General features: G+C 45.2%; 1 pseudogene; it reads left to right on the plus strand.

Annotated features, from left to right (window-relative positions):
* The first annotated feature begins 3,170 nt into the window (after nt 1-3,170).
* On the plus strand, nt 3,171-7,263 carry LOC115641051 (annotated as a pseudogene).
* The last annotated feature ends 15,353 nt before the right edge of the window (nt 7,264-22,616 follow it).

Below are 22,616 nucleotides of genomic sequence, written 5' to 3' on the forward strand. Positions count from 1 at the left end.
ATTCCACAGCCACTTCAGCATGTTCTTAATTTTTATCATATGAGTGGCCCCATTGAAGGATTAAAGGTAAACTCATGCTTAAGTCTCTGATGTATATGGTTTAGGAATATGGATAGTGCTTAAGGCTAACACCAAACTGGTGACAGACTCTGACGCTGTCTCCATTTCACTCCTTTCCCAGTCAACTAAAGCCCTGCAACTGGTGCATTGGAATTACTCTCCCCTTCTGGCTTCTTTCAATAATTAGGATTCTGGGACCTGACGTGTCAGTGACCTTCGGCACCACACCAATAAATGGAGTAGAGAGAGAGAGAGAGAGAGATCAAGATTGACAAGGACTTGCACAGAGAAAGGATGCAGTGCCACTGTCCATGTCATCAGTGTGAGGGGTATTCTGATGTGAGGCTCCCACAGTCACTCCAGTTGAACTGTTCCACTCTGGATAAATAATTAAAGAGTTATTGGAGCAGGGGACTGGACACTGGGTCTCCCAGCTGATTGCTCTGACCACCACGCTGCAGGCTAATTCTCATGTTCTCTCTCTCCCTCTCCAACCCAACAATTCTTTAATTATTTAATCCAAAGTGGAACAGCTTGAACAGCTTGAGGGAGCCCCACATCGGCAAAGTAGAACAGCTTGGATAGATTGAGGGAGCCTCACATCGGAATATCCCACAGCCCAGTGATTAGGACACTGGGTGGCAGATCCCCCTTCAAACCCTTTCTCCTTCTGGGGCAGAGGGGTGACTTGAACTGGGGTTGTTCCCCATGCCAGGTAAGTACCCTAACCACTTGGCTAAAAGAAAACAGGAGGGCCTTCCCTTTGTCACACAAAACACCATAGATGCTTGACCCAAGGAGAGGGTTCCCAGTTATGATCACAAACAGGGATAGGCGCCACCCACCAGCTCAACGTTGGCTACTATCTCTGTGAGGGAGCGGGGCTTGGCACGCACCCATCTAGTCATCATCTCCCATTGGTGAGGTTAGGCACCTCCCCACAGCATGCTGGCAGCTGTGGATCCCATTTAGGTGTTTACCTCTCCCCATTCACTGAACAGGGAGCCTGGGCTCTGAACACAGGCTTTGTGAATCATGGTGATTTTCTAAGTGCCTAAAAGTTAGGTGCTGCAACATTCAGCATTAGGATACCGAAAGGCAAGATTTTAAAAGGCATTTATGTGTCCTGGTGGGATTTTCAAAAGCTTTTAGGTACATAAATCTGGGGTTTTGAAAGTCCCACTAGATGATTACCTTAAAAAATCAGGCCCTAATTCCTTCTGTGAATCTATTCCTGAGTGTCTCATATCCCCTAAGAGGCTTTAACAATATCATCCCAGAAAGCTGGAGACAGTTTCAAAAACACTATTTTTGAGCCCTTCCTGACACTGAAGGGCTTTCTAAACTGCAGTCATATCCAGAAATGGATTCTACAAATGGCCCTGTCTCTATAAAATTAGCCAAACACAGACCCCAGGGCCAAACACTCATGAGTTTGAGGTTTTAAAATATAGGGCTGTTCCCATCTCAGCTGAGATAGGGATGACCTCACCTCTAGACCATGCAGAACAATCTGGTCCCAGCAGGGTATAAGTGAAAGGCAGATTCATTGGATATCTGGCAGTCAGTGGTAGCTGGGCAGCTTTGAAAATGATGTTGCTTTGAAAATGCCAGCTGAGGGCTTTGTCAAGTGGATAATGATCTATTGTCAGATTTTACAAATAGCTCCTCTTGGCCAAACAGAAACATCCATCCCTGAGTTTTGCAGTGTTCAACAGACAGCCTTGCACTCATTGCTGCCTAGGGGTACACAGGGACCATTCTCCCGCTAGGCCACTAGTAACTATGTTGGCATAAGCAACAAAGTTTGTGCCTTGTGATGGCTTCATGGTGGCCTTAAGAAATGGACTGGGGATCTTTGTGCAGTTCCTAGAACATATGTCTCCACTGAGTTTTTTAGTTTAGTGCCATCTGTAGTAGGAGAAAAATTAATATAATGGCTGAGAAAGAAAGAAAGATTCTGGGTCATTCATCCCAATAGAAGTTGAAGATCAAATACTTGAAAACTGTGCAATACTGAATTCCTCCAAGGTTCTATCCCTATTGAGACTGAACCATTCTCCGTCACCAATAAAAGTTACACTTGTAATTAAACCCCTCAGGCAAAGAGCTAAGAAAGTGCAGACTGGGTCAGAACTCTTGAATCAGCTTCAGATCAGATTGGCAGGCAAAAAATATGGATTTATGAGTGTGTAATGCGCTAGATCCCCAGCTGATGTAAACTGACATCGCTTGACGGAAATCAAAGGCCCAGGTTCCCAGTTGGCGTAAATAGTTCAAACTACCATGAACTCAATGGAAGTGTAATGATTGACACAAGCTCATGACCTGGCCCTTGGTTTTTTATCTTCACCTCTGGTTACCTCTTGGTGACTGACTTCAAGCAGACAGGGCAGCCTGAGCTGGGGATTCCTCTAGCGGATGCATCCCGAGAGCTGCTGATACAATGCAGGAGGGGAAAAAACATCTCTGCTCACCAGAAGTGATTACGTGGTGTTAATGAAGGAACAAGCTATTCAAGACCAGCTGAGATTTTGGTGTCACTAGGCTCTTAGCTATTGCAGATCCTGTGTCTGTGTTAGAAATCCATGTTTTATTTTGCAACCACTTTGAGACAGGCTTTGGGCCTCTGCCCTGCCTTGATTGTAGCCAAAGGTCCTTCCAGCGATGCTGCCGTCATATGAGATCAAGGGCGGGTGCTGTTCTCCCTCTGTGGGGTTAGAGTTAGGCAGGTTGTCAGGGTGGTTTGCTCCAGAGGTTAAATCAGAGCTGGGCTTAAAGCCTTGGAGACTGATTTCAACTATTTAGCACCAGAACAGGGAGATCCTGGTCTGTGACCATGTCTGAACCCTGCACAAGCCAGGATCAGCTCTAGAGCTGGGAGGAGTTTTCAGTCTCTGATCCCATTTAGTCCTTTGTCTCTCAGAGAAACCTGTCCAAGGAGGTGAGCAGGGAGTGCTCATCTGTGGAGTGGATCCCTTTCTGCTAGGGACTGCAGAGAGATGAAGGAAATCCACCAAAGGGACATGGAAACTGCTGCTGGATAATACAGTGATGAGAGCATGTGACAGAGATGAGCAAAGAATCCTGGCGCTGGCGGATCAATTTTGCTTTCAATTATATTTGTGAAGGTATTAATATTGAGACAAATTTAATACTAGATATATGAATTGTAATTCAAACTCTTTAAGACTTTTATTATCAAACATCTAGAGCCTGTCAGATTTCTTTCCAGTAGAAAGTAAAAACCTAAATATAAGTTACAATTTGAACTCTAAGGATTTAACTCTCAGTCTTGTCAGTCATCTAGATCCAGTCAGGAAAAAAGAAGGTGGATAATTTTAACTTTGCATCAGAAATCAGAAATGTTTGCAGGGTTTGCCTATCAAAAACTAATTTATTTTCAACTAAAAACTACCATAAACTGGAAATTGTACATTGCAAACCAAAGAATATTGGGATTTGCAGATTTGAACAAAACAAAACACCTGAGTATAGAAGATACTTTTCCTGAACATTTTTTTTAGTTCAAAAACTCATTTTCCTACTACTATTACTACTACCAAAAAAAAATCTAAATTTCCAACCATCTCTAATTTGAAATGGAGCTTTGAACAAGGGTGGGGAACATTAGTGCTGTTCAATAATACCATAGTTTCAAAACCATTTTTTCTCTTGAAACTGGGTTTGTTTCTGTGTCAAAGGGACAGTTACTGGAAGGGAAAAATTGACTGAGCAGCAGAGCTGATAGCCACAGTTTATGTTTTCTGCACATTAGCAGCGTTCGGCTCAGAGTTGACCCACCAGTTAAAGCCAGTCTAGCTCAGTGCTGCCAAAGGACATACAGGAGGTAAATGGGACTAGAGCCCCTATTTCCAGATCTTGGAAGTTAACAAGATAGACCAGGACCAGGATTACAAAGGGTTTAAGCAGCTAAAGAAGGTGAAAGATGCCTTGTGGGATTTACAATAGCATCTGAGCATGTCAGGTGGCTAACTCCCACTGAATGTTCACAGGATTTAGCCACCTGGCTCACTTAGAAGCATTGATAAATCCCAGAAGATGCCTGTCTCCATCTTTTAATCTTGGCCTACAGATAACACAGAAGTTCAGCTGGAATCAGGGAACCCTGCTGTAGATCATATGCTCTGTGTTATGCTGGGGTCAGACTAGAGGATCAGAATGGCTTTTTCACTTTTTGGCTTTAAAACCTTTGTTTTTGTGCCCTGGCCTCTGGGTCTCTGCTTCTGAGCTGTGCTGGGCTCCAGGGCATGAGGAAATAGACATGGATAAATCACCTTCCCACAGCATCAGTACTTTAATGCCAGCGCAGCTCAAAGCCAGATACGCACAGCTCATCTGCAGAGAGCTACAGGTTTGAGTCTAGTTCAATTGCACAATGAGAAGTGAAAGGATTCTCAGATACCCATGCCATTAGCTTCTAGATTCTGGCCTATAGATAGATATTGACCAAAACATCCTGGTGCTGGATGACTGAATGTGTCTGTCTTCTGTTGGGAAGAAATCCACAAAGACTGGTACAGTAAGTCAGCTATTACAATTAAATATGTTGGGAGATCAACATACCAGAGAAAATTAAGATGATGAATAGGAACTAGAATACGAACTGGTTAAGATCTTTACTATCAGTTTAATGAGATACTTACTGCTGACTCGAAGTTTTCCTCACTGACTCCAAGTTTTCCTCCCTGCAGGAAAATTTTTACTTTTCACTACAAACCCAAAATACATTTTCCCCTCAGTTTTTGGCAATTGAAAAGTTTCTGCTGAAAACTATTCTTATCTCAAAACTCCAAAAAGTTTGTTTTTTCAGTTTTCCATTTTTTTACAAAACAATCCCAAAACGTTTGAGAAAAGCAGACAGATTCTGAGATTTGTTGTTGTTTAGCTAAAAAAACAATCTCCATTAAAAAGAACACAGCAGAAAATTTCCAGACAGCCTTAAATATTAAATAAATTGGGGAACATTAATATTGCCTGCTAAGAGCCTGATTTCACACTCATTTATTCTATTGCTGCTGTGTGATTTCTCTTTCAAAGGGAAAGTTGTGAGGAGGTAACAGCTGAATAAACAGTAAAATCGGCAGAACACAGATTATGTTTTATACAGACTAACCCCTTTAAACCCTGGGTTAGAGCTGAACCAGGCAGCCAAAGCCTCTCTATCCTGCCGCCATTCAAGGACATATGGGTACTCACTGGGAGTAGAACTCAGAGCTCCTGGCCTAGCTCTACACTGCTGCCAGCTGAGTATAAATTGTGTAAATGGGTGTGCAGAACATAAACAGAGTAAGACATGGGGCTACATTTCCAAAGGGATTTAGGTGCCTAGTGTGCTTTTCAGAAGCACCTGGGAGCTCACAACTCATTGATTCCAAGGCGGGTTAGGGCTCTGGTGCTTTTGAGAATCGCACTAGGTCCCTCAATACCTTTAACAATCTTCCCCACAGCTCCTCTCCTAAAGCCCTTACAGTCCTAGTAGACATGGCAGAGAAGGGGCGGTGAGTGTTTGAAACAGGGGCAGAAAGAGGGGAAATGATGGGTCCAAGGTCACATAGCAGGTCACTGGCAGAGACAAGAATAGAGCCCAGGTGTCCTGACAGCCAGTGCATCGCACAGCACATAGTAAATGAACAACGTTTACTACTAGTCAATTGTTAGACGCAGGCAGAAATGCTGCTGGGAACTGGTGCCATAAATCAATTTGGGAGCAGGGAACCAGCTGTCTAGCACAGGGCTCAGGCAAGCAAAATTACACATGAGCTGCTATTTATGATTCTGGATGATTCTATGTCATATTACCCTGCAAAGGGGGAATCAGGCTGGGTTGGAATTTTAGTTCATCAGTTTCATACCCAAGTTGTGAGCTTGTTGATGGTTGCAATAGCAAGAATGGTTGGATTTGGTGTGTGCTTTGTTACATCTGCATTTTATCAAGCCACACCAGAGGCCAAATCCTCAGATGGGATAAAGTGATGAAGCTGCTTTGACTTTAAAGTAGCTGACCCAATTTACAGTAGTGTGGTAATGTGACTCTTTGATTGTCAGAGGCGAGGAGCACTAACAGCACCTAGTCATTGTAAGTGATGAATCCTCTGCCCCTTTGACATTCATATAATGAGATATTAGGGAAAGGGGAATAAGAGACATTCTCTCTGTCACTGTAATCCTGACCATCGTCCTTCTCATTCCCTCCACAGCCATCTCACGACATACTGAGGAAGAAAATGTCCAATCAAAGTACCGTGACTGAATTCCTTCTTCTGGGATTCTCTGATGTTCGGGAGCTTCAGATTTTACATTTTGCGGTGTTTCTAGTGCTTTACCTGATGTCCCTGCTGAGGAACCTTATCATCACAGCCATAGCCCTCGACCACCATCTTCACACCCCCATGTGCTTCTTCCTGATGAATCTGTCCATCATAGACCTGGGATCCATCTCTGTCAACATCCCCAAATCCATGGCCAATTCCATCATGAACACAAGATCCATTTCTTATTCTGGATGTGTCACCCAAGTCTTTTTTTTCTTATTTTTTGGTTCAGCAGATTTTGCCATACTAACCATCATGGAATATAACCGATACATTGCCATCTGTCAGCCATTGCACTATGAGACAGTGATGAACCGGAGAGCTTGTGTCCAAATGGCAGCCAGTGCCTGGATCAGTGGTAGTCTCAATTGTGTACTGCACACTGGGAACACGTTTGCAACGTCTTTCTGTGGAGGCAACATGGTGGATCAGTTCTTCTGTGAAATTCCACCTACTCAAGCTTGCCTGCTCTGACTCACACCTCACTGAAGTTGGGTTTCTCATCTTTAGTCTGTGCTTTGTCTCAAGCTGCTTTGTTTTCATAATTGTGTCATATGTTCAGATCTTCAAAACAGTGCTGAGTATCCCCTCTGAGCAGGGCCAGCATAAAGCCCTATCAACCTGCCTCCCTCACCCCTTTGTAGTCTCCTTGTTGCTTTGTACTGCTGCCTTTGCCTACCTGAAACCCACCTCCAGCTCAAGATCAGGTCTGAATTTCATGGTGGCTCTTCTCTATTCTGTGTTGCCACCAATGATGAATCCAATCATCTACAGCATGAGAAACAAAGAGATCAAAGGTGCTCTGAGTAAATGGTTAGGTTGGAGGTTAATCACTAAGAACAAAATGTCCATATTTCTCCTTCGATAGCAATTTCATTATGTTTCTTTATAAATATAATCAGCTAGTGACATTATTTCCTCCATGAGAAAATACTGTGCAGTGTGTTTATGCAGAATTGGGTATTTTCACTTGTAAAAATACAGACAAACATGACTCAAGAAAAAAAGGAGTTTCTATTGGTTTACAGCAATGTAAATATGATTGGAATCTATCTATCGTATACTGCTACCAATCACCATGGTATCTGAGACCATTGCCTATAAAATCAGTAGCCATAGAAAAGTCCATAGTGAGGTCTCTGGCTCATCTTATATTTTGGGATAAAAACTCAGATTGAAGTATCAATGAATTTGGTTTTTGTGTTTTTGGTTAATTTGTGTGTGTGTATTTGTCAGATTTTTAGCTTATTTTTGCTTAACTGGTTGGTTGGTGGTTTGGTTTGTTTCTTTGTTTTAGGTGGTTTTGAAGGTGGAAAGGCCTTGGAAGATGGTGAGTGTTTGGTGAGACAGGATTTTCAATGTTTGTCCTCTTTTGGGACTGTCCATATGTCATCTCTTTGATGGGACTTTCTGAGCAAACTGAAGGTTTGCTCCCCACAGTGAGAAAAGAGAGCAAAAGAGGTTTCTTCATGGCATAGTTTCTACTGAAATGAATACGTAAAAACTGTTTCATTCTTGCAGTGGTGGAAAGGCTGTTTTAAAGAAAAACTTTTTGCAGAGTTTCCTAAAGAAAATCTGACTCGGAATAATGAGGCCAAATTTGGATTCCATGGAAGTGACTAGAATTTAGCCCCTCACATCAAGGAGATCAGGATTTGGCCAATAGCCTATATACACAAGGATCCAGATTTGCCTGACAGCACCTTGGAGAAAGCGAGTGTGACAGAGATATAAGGGTCAGATTTCTCAACTCAGCTAGACCAGCTCCAATGTAGTTTAATACTGGTGAGTTTCTGGGCCAAAGTCTCTGGTCTACACTCAGTAGTGACATGAACACCAGTGTAAGATCTTGTTTGGGGTCATTTTGTTCTAGCCCTGGTGTAAGTGCAGTGCTCTGGTGTTCCATATGCCATCCCATGTGCATCTACTCACATCCAAGCTGAGAAATGATCTCAGAAGTTGGCCTGTTATTAGTATTAGAAGATGATCTTTGTGTATGGTTGTGTACAATACAAATATGACAAAGAAAAGCAGAATATGTGATTAAATAGAGAAACAGACAGACAGGACCATTCCTTCTCCTAACACAAACCTCATTTAATCATAATGATAGATTTCTATTTGATTGTGAATTATATTAGCTAGCTACATAATGAATAATCTCTAGAAATTATTGTTCTTCTTTTCCTGTTAATGATTGTCTATGTCCCGATCATGATTTTCTTATAAGCACTCCCTATTAAACATTATTTAGCAAAGATTTTTTATGACTATATCTTACTCCATCGCTCATTTACAAACAGCTCATCCTAACACACTTAGTGTTTGAACTTTAAACTGTATTAACTGAATACATTTTTAGCCTGCTCTGGTTTGCTTCTCTGAGCAAATGGAAGTATCACAGTCGGGATCCTTAGGCCAATCCTCAGCTGATTTATATTGTCATAGCTCTATTGAAGTCAACAGATCTCTGAGAATTCACGCCAGCTGAGGATCTGCTCCAAACACTCATGCTTATGAATTTAAAACTCACTTCCTTTGAACTTTCTGTACACTGGTCCTAATTCCACAGCAATTTCAGCATGTTCTTAACTTTAATCATATGAATGGCCCCATTGAAGGTTTAAAGGTAAACTCATGCTTAAGTCTCTGATGTATACGGGTTAGGGATATGGATAGTGCTTAAGGCTAACACCAAACTGGTGACAGACTCTGACGCTGTCTCCATTTCTCTCCTTTCCCAGTCAACTAAAGCCCTGCAATTGGTACACTGGAATTACTCTCCCCTTCCGGCTTCTTTCAATAATCAGGATTCTGGGACCTGACGTGTCAGTGACCTTCGGAACCACACCAGTGAATGGAGTAGAGAGAGAGAGAGATCAACTGGACACTGGCTCTCCCAGGTGAGTGCTCTGACCACCAGGCTACAAGGTAATTCTCATGTTCTCTCTCTCCCTCTCTGACCCAATAATTCTTCAATTGTTTAATCCAAAGTGGAACAGTTTGAACAGGAGAGGCTGAGGGAGCCCCACATTGTAATATCCCACTGCCCAGTGCTTAGAACACTCATCCAAAAGTTGGCAGATCCTCCTTCAAATCTCTTCTCCTCCTGGGATAGAGGGGGGACTTGAACTCGGGTTGTTCCCGATGCCAGGTAGGTATCCTAACCACTGGGCTAAAAGTTAAACAGAAGGGCCTTCTCCTTGTCACACAAAACACCATAGATGCTTGACCCAAGGAGAGGGTTCCCAGTTATGGATCACAAACAGGGATAGGCACCACACACCAGCTTGATTTAGGCAACTATCATTGTGAAGGAGCGGGGCTTGGCACACACCCATCTAGTCATCATCTCCCGTTGGTGAGGTTAGGCACCTCCCCACAGCATGCTAGCAGCTGTGGATCCCATTTAGGTGTTTACCTCTCCCCACTCACTGAACAGGGAGTCTGGGCCCTGAACACAGGCTTTGTGAATCATGGTGATTTTCTAAGTGCCTAAAAGTTAGGTGCTGCAACATTCAGCATTAGGATACCGAAGGGCAAGATTTTACTGCTCTATAGTCAAAAGGCTTCTGAACTAAATGTAGTCCAACTTTACTAATTCTGGGTCACTGAGAACAAAAATGATGCTTAAAATTTTTGATTGGCTCTAGTTTTCAAGATATGCTATTGGGTCAGTATATATGACCCTTGACTTGGGAATGGCGGAGGATAAGTGAGTTATAAAGGGAAGGGATTTCAATTTAAACCAGAAATGACTAAAATACAATCTTTGACTGGATCTATGAATAAATCTATGACTGGGTTTGGACAGTACTTGCTTTTTAGGCAAAACATGAATGATGCAATTTGAAGCTGGTATTGCATCATACATGTTATGAATTGCATCATGTTATTCCCAGAAGTCATGGATGATGCAATCATAATGAAGCTTACATCACTCTGCTGAACAAATTGCCCTATATCAGTTCCAGAAATCATACAGTGTCATGCTCTCTTATTTGTCAGTGTTTGATTTTGCAAAGGGACACATTTGTTTAGCCAAAGTGAGCAGAGATGCCTCGTACTTGTGTGAACAGTGCAGATAACTTCTGCTATGTTTGTGGTGAAGTGACTTTTGCATCACAAAAGCGCAGTATAACCACTATGGTTAAGAAAGCCTATCCCCTTTATTTTGGCTGGCTGCAAAATTGGAGATCAGGACAAGAGGTGGGCCCCACACATATCCTGCAACACTTGTGCAACAAATCTTGGCCAGTGGTTGAACAGGAAAAGGAAATCTATGCCTTTTGCAGTGCCAATGATTTGGAGAGAGCCAACAGATCATACCAGCAATTGTTACTTCTGCATGGTGCCTCCAGTTGGGAAAGGTGTGTCAAAGAAGAAAAAGTGGCCTGTGCATTATCCAAACATTCCGTCAGCTATACACCCAGTACCCCACGGAGAAGGACTATCGGTTCCTGATGCACCAGAATCATTCTCACTTGAGTCAGACGAGGAACAGGAAGAGGATGAAACTTCTGGTCCTGAACCATCAATGTCACAGGACCCACATTTTCTCTCATCCTCCTCCTCTGAATCACAGCTCAGAACCCAAGGTGAACTGAACGACCTTGTCAGGGATTTGGAACTACCCAAGAGTAAGGCAGAGCTGTTGGGCTCCAGACTACAGCAGTGGAATCTCCTGGCAGGCTATCAGGGCAAATGGAGCCCATCAATGCTTGTAGACTATTGCTGGACAGTGACAAGAGATGCTCCATTTAATGAATACAAGAGACAAGCCAAGAAGCGCCGAGTAGACACTGAATAGGACTAAACTATGTACATAATAGTTTTTTGCATTTTGTTTCATAATAAATTTTAGTTATATAACCCTTTTGCTGATTTTTAAAGTGTTACATAAACAGGACAGGTGAAATATTATTATATAAAGCAACCATAAGCACATGAAAAGACCTAGGTTTACAATTTATGATTAAAACTGTACTATCTACACAATATACATAGACATAAAATGTAAAAACTTAAATATCTTAGAAACAGTAGCCAATCAGTTGTTTTAATTGTCATATTTGAATTCAGCACATCAAAATACATAATAAATAGCACATTTTATCTCTGAAGCAGACGACTTCTCAAAAATTGTAGACCAGTGTTTTCAAAGGCATTTAGTTGTCCTGGTGGGATTTTCAAAAGCATTTAGGTACCTAAATCTGATTGAAATGAAAGAATCTTTTGAAAGTCCCACTAGACGCTTAAATATTTTAAAAAATCAGGCCCTAATTCCTTCTGTGAATCTAGTCCTGACGGTCTGATATCCCCTAAGAGGCTTTAACAATATCCTCTCAGAAGAGTGGAGATAGATCCCAAAACACTATTCCTGAGCCCTTCCTGACACTGAAGGGCTTTATAAACTGCAGCCATATCCAGAAATGGGTTCTACAAATGGCCCTGTCTCTTTAAAATCTGCCACACAGAGACCCCAGGACCAAACACTCATGAGTTTGAGGTTTTAAAATATAGGGCTGCTCCCATTTCAGCTGAGATAGGGACCACCTCACCTCTAGATCGTGCAGAACAATCTGGTCCCAGCAGGGTGTAAGTGAAAGGCCGTTATTCATCAGATATCTGACAGTCAGTAGTAGCTGGGCAGCTTTGGAAATGAGGCCTCTTTGAAAATTCCAGCTGAGGGCTTTGTCAAGTGGAAAATGATCTATTGTCAGATTTTACAAATGGCTCCTCTCTTCATCCTTAGCCAAACAGAAACATCCATCCCTGAGCTTTGCATTGTTCAACAGCCAGTCTTGCATTCATTGCTGCTTAGGGGTAAACAGGGACCATTCCCCCAACAGGCCGCTATTAATTATGTTCGCATAAGCATCAAAGTTTGTACCTTGTGATGGCTTTATTGTGGCCTTGAGAAATGGACTAGGGATCTTTGTGGGGTTCCTAGAAGATGTGTCTCCACCACACAAACGTCAACATCACTGGAAATATATATACTCTCTTGTGCTCCATTACTATAAAGAGGTCCAGGAGTATGCAGAAAGGAATCCTCTGTCATATACAGCAAGGGTCCCTCCAGGTCAGGGTAGAAGCACACGTCCAGGAGTGGTGACTGAGGGAAGATCGCACAGCTGCCACTTTGGCTTCTATATGTACTACTGAAAAATGTCAGACTTCAGAAACTTGGGCTAATCAACTGGCTACTTAGGGTTAGGATTGTGCAAAGAAAATGAGGATACAAGGGGACAAGACAGAAATCTCTATATTAAGTCTGGGATATTCAAAGGGGTCTAAGGATGTTAGCTGCCTAACTCTCATTGTGCAGTCAGCAAGAGCTGGGCACATAATGCCCTGAAGACACTCTGAAAATCACTGTCACGTCTCATGGCCTGTAGTAAAAGTTCACTGTATGTTACAAATTCTGCAGCATCCACGGCCCCTGGTATCTGCTCTAATTGCACAGGAAGCTGCACAGTCAGTCACTGGTTCCTCCAGAGGGCCAAGCCCATTCCTGGGACCTCTCCAAGGAAATCAGTGATTTTGCACCCGGGATACATTATGTCCCTTCCGCTGAGCTGTTTTCTACTCTCTTCCCTGCTAATGCCCAGTGGCAATATGCACAGTTCTGTGCTCTTCATGGGGGTTTCCTAGCAGGGCCGGCTCTAGGTTTTTTGCCACCCCAAGCAAAAAAAAATTTGGCTGCCCCCCATCCCAGTCCCGGGCTCCCCCCACATACCCCCTTGCTGCCCCAGCCCTGGGCTCTCCCCCCCACATCCCCTGCCACCCCAGCGCTGGGCTTCCCCTTTTCCCCTCCACCAGTGCCCTCCCCCCACCCAGCTGCCACCCCAGCCCTGGGCTCCCCCTTTCCCCCCCACCTGTTCCTCCCCACACACCTCCTGCTGCCCCAGCCCTGGGTTCTCCCCCCCACCTGCACCCTCCTTCTGCCACAGCCCTGGGTCACTGGTAACTCGCTTCCAGGATGGGTCATTCAGCAGGAATTTTGGATGTGCACAGAACACAGACAGGATTGGTTCCCATAGGGTTACAGAGCTACAGTAAAGTGGAACAATTTTCAGCTTGTGTGGAGGATATCTGGATGCATATTATAAGGCTGTCCTCCATAAATGAGGAAAAGTTGAGGTGCCTTTATTATTCTTTTGTTCCACTCTTTCTTTCTCTGGGGAATTTGCAAATGCGATATCACTGTCTTCCTTTTAAACAAACAAACAAAAGGCAATGGCTGTTGAAAATAGCAATTCCAGTCCTAATAACCACTGGGAAGCATTTCTTGCTCAATTTTATCCTACTTTTTCTACAGCAAGTTACAGTGGATCAGTATATTTGATTTGGGAGAAATGAAGTAACAGCTGCCCAAACTGAGCTTTAAGCACTCCTGAATTTTGAGGTGTTCAAATCTAGAATGCAGGTGCTGGGTGTGTTGTGGGGGAGGGAGCTGTGGGCTCCTTGGGGGAGCACGGCAGCATGTATGCAGCAGCTGTCACGCTGGTCTGAGTGGCATGGTTGGGGGGGTTGGAGAAGGGGTAGGAGGTTCCGAGGGGGCAGTCAAAGGACAGAGAGCAGGGGGGATTGGATGAGGCGGAGGCTTGGGGGGCAGTCAGGGGAAGGGAGAAGGGGGGTTAGATGGGTCAGAGGTTCAGGGGGGCAGTCAGGGGACAGGCAGCAGTTGGCTAGGGAGTCCCAAGGGTTCGTCAGGGGACAGGTAGGGGGTGGGGTCCTGGGGGAAAGTTGGGAGGGGTCTCAGGAGGGGGCAATCAGGGGACAAGGACCAGCAACGCTTAGATGGGGGTGGGGTCCTGGGTGGCAGTTAGGGGCAGGGGTCCCAGGCGGAGGTGATCAGGGGGGGGTGGTTGGATGGTGGATGGGTTGAGTTTTCTGTGGGAGGCAGTCAGAGGCAGTGGATGGCAGCAGGGTGGGGCTTCCCTCCCCCTGGACTGTCCTGTTTTTTGAATGTTAAAATATGGCCTCCCTGCCATTCACAGTGCAACTCTCCACTCACAGCAACCCGCCCTCCTTCCCTTCCGGTTGGTAGTGGCCAAGGGAATGCTGGGAAATGTAGTTCTTTCCCTGCTCCAGGGCTGGCTCTATAGGCAGGGAGCTAACCAAGGAACTACAACTCCCAGAGACTCCTGAAGGTTCTCAGCTCCCATGCCGCCCCTGCAAATGGACTGCCCCAAGCAGGTGCTTGCTTTACTGGTGCCTAGAGCTGCCCCTGTTTCCTAGGGGATTCCCTGCTTGGTCTGATGATCTGATTGCTTTGATTGCTCTCAGTAACTGAATCCCTGGGCTGATGCTATGTTCGTTGCACACCATGCTGTGTGCATCATGCTGTGCAGGACCTGGGAAATAGATTGTGCCCCAATAAAGCAACTTTAGAGAGCAGGAGTGGCCTTGGGCTTAGCCCCCTTAACATTTGTAAGGCGATGAGGTCTCAGTTCACACTCCATTTCCATGTGGATGCTACAAACATTGTAGACAGGCTGGCTCGGGAAGTTGCTGCTTTCGCCTCTTAAGTTACCTGTCCAAACTCAGCAACACTGAGCAGAAGCTGAGAGCTAGATCCGCAAAAGCATTTAGGTGACTAAGCCCAAAATTTACGTCCTCAAAACCTCTGCTCAGCTGCTGTCTAACCCTGTAACACCTACATTTCCCTGGATAAAGTCCATTATGGTCTGCTATTGCAGAGGTTTACAGATGGTCGTGTATCAGTTGTATAAACTCAAGGTTTGCTCCAATAGGCTCTTTTGCAAATGATAGGTTTAATGTTGCTGAAGTTCAAGTGAAGCCCAGGTCTTAGAACTTGAGAAGATAGACATGAGGCCAGGATTATAAAGGGATTTAGGCACCTACCTATTCTAATAGATGCCTAGTGGGATTTCCAATAGCACCTAAGCAGGTTAGGTGCCTAATTCACATTGAATGCCCATGGGATTTAGCCACCTGTCTTACTTAGGAGTTTTGATTAATCTCGCTAGGTGCCTGTTTCTATCTTTAGGTGCCTAAATCCCTTTGTAATCCTTATCAACAGATTACACAGAAGCTGGACTGGAATAAGAAAGCCCTGATGGAGATCCTAGGGACTGTGATATGCAGGACAACAGGAATGCTGGAGCTGAGGAGACTGGTCCCAGGCCTAACAGGGAAAGGTCTGTGTATCCAAGACAGTAACCAACCTGCAATATCGAGTAGGTTGAGAAAAACTGCTTAAACTAGATATTGTCTGTGTCTAGTAAGGTTGAGAGTTGCATGCTTAGCTTTTATTTTCTTTTGGTAACTTATCTGACCTTCTGCCTATCACTTATAATGACTTAAAGTGTATCTTCTGTAGTCAATAAACTTATTTTTATGTTTATTCTTACCAGTGAGTTTGCCTGAAGTGTTTGGTAAATCTGCTCAGGTTACAAAGGCTGGTGGATGTCTACTTTCCTTTGAAGTAAGTGGTGAATTATTTAATAAACTTGCATTGCTCAAGAAAGAATCTTGAGTAGTGCAAGACGGTATATTACTGAGGAACAAGGCTGGGATCTGGGGGGATCTGGCTGGTGCCTTTCTTTGTGTGATTCACGAGTGGCTCTGGGAACATTCATGCAATCTACCTGAGTTTGGGGTTTCACATGCTGCTGGACTGAGTGGTAATAGCACCTGGAGAGGTTTGCCGCTAGTCACTAGCAGAGCATTGTGAGAGACACCCTGGCCTAGTGAGTTCAGGAGCCAAAGCAGTCCCACAATCTCAGGTTGCACCCTGCTGAACACTGTCACATGCCCCCACTCTGCCTAGGTGCACAACATGGTAGGAATCCTTTGCCCAAATGATGAGTTTTGGCTGGTATTGAATCACAAGTCACTTTGTTATTGGGGCAGGGGTAATAAAGGGTTGTGTATCCTTGTTATGTGAATCAAGGGCAGCAGAACTGTGCTTGACATACCTTGATTGAGGAACTCACCCGCAACTAAACTGCACTTGCTAAACAGGAGACCTAGGTGCCAAAGCCCAGTAGAGTTGAGAGAGTGTGGAGGAAGGTATCTGGTGATGTGGGCATTGCCTAAGGGTCTTGAACACCATTTGGCCTGTCCTCTCTCTCCACTGTGTAATAACAGAGTTGATTAAGACTCAACGGAAAGTCTTGTTGCAAACCAATAGAGCTGAATTCACAAATAACCAGGTCTAAGCATTAGACTTGCTTTAGGACAGTGTCCCTTATGCATGAGGCTCCCCCAGTAACAGCTGACATCACTGAGAGCTGTGTTTTGTGGCAGGACCTCAAGACATCTCAGAGGCTGCAGGGTGGCTGGTAGAGCAGAGCAGCAGAGGCCAGAGCGAGTGCCCAGACAGCAGAGAGAGCAAGGTGCCTTTCTTTCCACCCACCAGGGTGGGTGGTGAACTCCACAGATGCAAATCTGAACTCTGGGTCTTCACTGACCAAGGACAACAGCTGTGAGTGGGGTGCGGGGAAGGGAAGGGCATATTACAGGAACTTTTGGTTGCTGGACTTAAGAACCTGAGGCAAAAGAACACTGCCCACTGTACTCTGGTGTGGGTGTTTTGCTCATGGTTTATGTTATGAATCCTGCTTGTGGTGTTTTCCCAAGTTAATGCCAGCTTAATTTCACCATTTTTATTAAAAGTTTCTTTTCTACACTCAGACTCTGTGCTTGTGAGAGGGGAAGTGTTGCCTCTAGAGGCACCTAACGGGTGATGTGTAATTGTCGAAGGTTACTATTTGAGGGCTCAAGCTGGTTTTGTGTTGGATTGTTGAAAAGGAACCACTAGATATTGAACCCAGCCCTTGTTGCTGCCGACTCCTTCGACCCTCCCCTGTTAGAACTAGAAATGCAGGGGCCTATGGCAGTATCCGAGGGGACCTCACAGGAAACCTTTCCATCCTTCGCTCAAGAGGATGTCCACCCTACCAGGGCAACAGCGATTCTCAATAGGCAAGACAGGGTAATAAAACCAGTAAAACGGTTAACTTATGATGTACCTGGGGTGACTAGTGAGGAGCCAGTCCATTTAGCACACAGGTTGTGGAAGTTAAAGTGGGGTATTTGAGGCCCTTTGGAGGGGACCAGTGAGTTTGGTATACTAGGGAATGTGATTTGCCGGGACGACAAATTCTCGGCTGGTGAAAGGATGAGGCTATGATGATGAGAAGGTTCCCCAGAAGGGATGCCAGGTAAAGCAGCAGAAACACCATAAAGTGTAAAATCTGCAGTTTCCGAATGTCAGAGAATTCCAGGAGAAGAAATTCAGTCACAGTGGTTTGGTTCGACATTTTCTTCCTCAGTACACTGTGTGATGAGAAGGACAGAGTCCCTTGCATGGCCCTGGAGTGTCTGAATCCAGCCCTGAGAGTAAGCAGAGCTTTATGGGAATAAATTTGCTGCTCTCCCCAGGGTCCTGGGAACAGCTCTGCTGAGAGCAGTGACTCCTGAAGGGACCAGCGCCACCTACTGTAGAGGGAGGGGCAGGGACCCTGTTCCCCCTCAATGGACAATTCTGCACTAACCTCCACATCAGGGTGATTCCGTGAGTGAGTAGCTGGTTGGAGACCTGTACCATGGTGATTTAATTCATTTTCTGATCGAATGTAACTGTGAAGGCTTTCATGATCCCTGTCAGTGTCTCACCCTTGTGGTCATTTTGTCTCAGCGATATCTTGTGGCAGTGAGTTCCCTAGGTTAGCTGTGTACTGGGTGAGGCTAGGCAAAGGCCAGCCAGAAAATACTGTTCAGAAAAGGGACTGGGCCAGGCAGAGGAAGAATGAGAGTTGGGAAGGAAGGAAATGGTGGCCAGGTCTTGTCAATGTGGAGAAGGAGGAGAGAATGGGCAGGTATTTGGAATTGAGGTGAGGCATGCTCTCTGGGGATGGGGCCATTTTAGGGGAGTGGGGCTGAGCACAGGAGGGGACTGGTGGACAGAGGGGTTAAGCAGGGATCTCTGAGAAAGCTCAGTCAGGAACACAGGGTGGAGGAATTGGCTCTGGGCCATGGAAAGGGGAACCTCAAAGAACAGGGGCTGAGAGGGTCTGTGGGGTGGAGGGTTGCAAGAGGGAGGGAGAGGATTAGGGGCTGTGGGTGTTTGTTTGGGGGTTTGGGCTGTGTGAGGCAGAGGGAGGGAAACACTCAGGGTGTAGGATAAGGGGATTCAGAGGGTGGAGGATGCAACAGGGGCTGGAGTCAAAGGGCCTGAATCTCCTCTTCCTTAGACCAGACCTACTCCATTGTAACACCATGGACTTACCCTGTGGAGAGTGAGAGGGGAATCAGGCTCCTTGACTGCAATGGAATTACTCCTGATTTACAGCAAGGTGAGCGAGAGGAAATCAGCCCCATTGACTCCAAAGGAGTTACTTCTAACTTTTCTTAACATTGGTGTGTTTTGGTGCTGATTTTTTGTGCCCAGATAAAGGTCAAACCAGGGCTCAGATCCTCACAGTAGGAAGCATTTCCAGTGCTCAAGGCCACCCCAGCAGCCCTTCAGGGGAAATAAAGGTACAGTGTTATTAGTCAGAGAGTTTAGCTCTCAGTTGTGTCCTTCAGCCTCAGCTGCAGCGGCACAGGAGCCAGCGAACAGAGCTGCTAACGGGAGTTTCAGTGGGAGTTTCCAGGGGGAGGTTACAGGGGAGACCAAGGCAGAGAAACCAGGAAGCCAGACAAGGGAAGAGGCAGGGGTCTGCCAGCAGCCCAGCGCTTGTTGGTGGCCTGCGGTGCGGTGTGAGGCGTGGATTGCCAGGCACAGAGTTGGAACGGTACGATGGAGGCGGAGGTAGCAGGTGCAGACACACTGAGGATGACCGGATGCGGTAGCTGTGGCATGTACATGGTCCTGGAGGGGGCACCTGAAAGGAGTTTCGTCTGCATGAAGTGCCGCCTGATAGAGCTGCTGGAGGAAAAGATAAGAGGACTGGAGATGCAGGTGGAAACTCTGGCTGAGTTTAGAAGAGGGTTTGAGCAGATGATGGAACACAGACATGATGAGGCACAGGGGATAAGCTCAGACGAGCGGATAGAAGCAGGACCAAAGAACTCTGAGGAGGTGCTGCTGGGTGAGGAAAGTGGACGGTGGAAGCATGTGACTAGGAGAACCAGGCAGAGGAAAAGACGGACCAGCGATGGAGAAATAGAACTCAGGAACAGGTTTGCTGAGTTGGAAAATGAAGATGGAGCACAGCAGGTTGCTGAAGGAGAGAGGGCAAGGAAAAAGAGACGAGCAGCTAGTCCTGCACAAGGAGGGGAGGAGTCAATGGAGGCGACACCAAGTATGAGCCCTAGGAGGATTGTAAGGGCGAATACAAATCGAGAGGAATTGCGGCCAGCTGGTGTGGGGGATAGACCAGAGAATCACACTATCGCCAGGAAAAGGAAAGTCTACGTGATTGGAGACTCTTTACTGAGAAGAATAGACAGACCTGTAACTAGACCTGATCGGGAGAACAGAAGGGTGTGCTGTCTGCCAGGGGCTAAGATACAGGATGTGGACCTGAGGCTGAATAGGATCCTAGCGGGAGCGGGAAAGAATCCGTTGATTGTCCTTCATGTGGGAACGAATGATACGGCTAGTTACTCGCTGGACTGTATCAAGGAGGACTATGCCAGACTGGGGAAGACGCTCAAAGAAATCGAGGCTCAGGTGATCTTCAGTGGGATTCTGCCGGTTCCTAGAGCAGGGCGACGAAGGAGTGACAAGATTATGGCAATCATCAGATGGCTCAGGCATTGGTGTTATAAGGAGGGCTTTGGGATGTATGGTCATTGGGAAGCATTTACGGATAGACGACTGTTCGCTCAGGATGGACTTCACCTAAGTAAGGAGGGAAATAGAATTCTAGGATGGAGGCTCGCCGACCTCATCAAGAGAGCTTTAAACTAGGAAGTTGGGGGAGATGGTTGGGAGATGTTCAGGAGATCTCCACGCCGGAATATAACCTGGAGAGGGAAGTAAACAAAGTGAGAGGGGATACCCTTGCGGACCAAAGAATTGATCCAAGGAGGAATAGTGGAGTAGAAACCAGAGTAACGGGTGATGCTGGTGGTAGAAGGTCTGTGCACGACAGGGGAAAGAATGTCACTGACTCCAAACGCCAAAAATTAAAATGTCTGTACACTAATGCGAGGAGCCTAGGTAACAAGATGGAGGAACTGGAGCTACTGGTGCAGGAAATGAAACCGGATATTATAGGGATAACCGAAACCTGGTGGAATAGTACTCATGACTGGAGTACAGGTATTGAAGGCTATGTGCTGTTTAGAAAAGACAGGAAGAAAGGCAAAGGCGGTGGAGTAGCCTTGTATATCAATGATGAGATTAACTGTAATGAAATAAGAAGCGATGGAATGGATAAAACAGAGTCTGTCTGGGCAAAAATCACACTGGGTAAAAAAGCAACTAGAGCTTCCCCTGAGATAGTGCTTGGGGTGTGCTATAGACCACCGGGATCTGATTGGGATATGGATAGAGACCTCTTTAATGTCATTAATGAAGTAAACACAAAGGGGAAATGTGTGATTATGGGAGACTTCAACTTCCCGGATATAGACTGGAGGACGAGTGCTTGCAAGAATAATAGGGGTCAGATTTTTCTGGATGTGATAACGGATGGATTTCTTCATCAAGTAGTTGAAGTACCTACGAGAGGGGATGCCATTTTAGATTTGGTTTTGGTGAGCAGTGAGGACCTCGTAGAAGAAATGGTGGTAAGGGATAACCTTGGTTTGAGTGATCACGAGCTGATCCAGTTCAAACTAGATGGAAGGATAAACAAATGTAGATCTGGGATTAGGGTTTTCGACTTCTCGAGGGCTAATTTTAAAGAGTTAAGGAAATTAGTTAGAGAAGTGAATTGGATGGAGGAACTTGTGGATTTAAATGCGGAGGAGGCCTGGAATTACGTTAAGTCGCAGCTTTGGAAATTGTCGGAAGCCTGCATCCCAAGAAAGGGGAAAAAAACCATGGGCAGGAGTTGTAGGCCAAGCTGGATGAGCAAGCAAATCAGAGGGGATTAGAAAAAAGCAGAAAGCTTACAGGGAGTGGAAGAAAGGCAGGATCAGTAAGGAAAGCTACCTTGGTGAGGTCAGAACATGTAGGGATAAAGTGAGGAAGGCTAAAAGCCGCATTGAACTGGACCTTGCAAAGGGAATCAAAACCAATAGTAAAAGGTTCTACAGCCACATAAATAAGAAGAAAACAAAGAAAGAAGAAGTGGGGCTGCTATACACTGAGGATGGAATGGAGGTTAAGGATAACCTAGGCATGGCCCAATATCTAAATAAGTACTTTGCCTCAGTTTTTAATAAGACTAGTGAGGAGTTTCGCGATGATGGAGGGATGATAAATGGGAATGTGGATATGGAAGTGGATATTACCGCAACTGAGGTAGAGGCCAAACTTGAACAGCTTAATGGGACAAAATCGGAGGGCCCGGACAATCTCCATCCGAGGATATTAAAGGAACTGGCGCGTGAAATTGCGAGCCCGTTAGCGAGAATTTTTAAGCAATCGATAAACTCGGGGGTTGTGCCGTACGACTGGAGGATTGCTAACGTAGTTCCTATTTTTAAGAAAGGGAATAAAAGTGATCTGGGTAATTATAGGCCTGTTAGCTTGACGTCTGTAAGGTCTTGAAAAAAAATTTAAGGGAGAAAGTAGTTAAGGACATAGAGGTCAATGGTAATTGGGACGAATTGCAACATGGATTTACTAAAGGTAGATCGTGCCAAACCAATCTGATCTCCTTCTTTGAGAAGGTGACGGATTACTTAGATAAAGGAAATGCGGTAGATATAATTTACCTAGATTTCAGTAAGGCGTTTGACACGGTTCCACATGGGGAACTGTTAGTTAAATTGGAAAAGATGGGGATGAATATGAAAGTTGTAAGGTGGATAAGGAACTGGTTAAAGGGGAGACTCCAGCGGGTCGTATTGAAGGGTGAACTATCAGGCTGGAAGGAGGTCACTAGTGGAGTCCCTCAAGGATCGGTTTTGGGACCGATCTTATTTAACCTTTTTATTACTGACCTTGGCACAAAGAGCGGAAATGTGCTAATAAAGTTTGTGGATGACACAAAGCTGGGGGGGAATGCTAACACGGAGAAGGACAGGGATACTATTCAGGAAGATCTGGACCACCTTGTCAACTGGAGTAATAGTAAAAGGATGAAATACAATAGTGAAAAGTGCAAGGTCATGCACTTAGGG

The sequence above is a fragment of the Gopherus evgoodei genome, unplaced genomic scaffold (genome assembly GCF_007399415.2).
Source record: "Gopherus evgoodei ecotype Sinaloan lineage unplaced genomic scaffold, rGopEvg1_v1.p scaffold_33_arrow_ctg1, whole genome shotgun sequence".
Taxonomy (NCBI): Eukaryota; Metazoa; Chordata; order Testudines; family Testudinidae; genus Gopherus; species Gopherus evgoodei.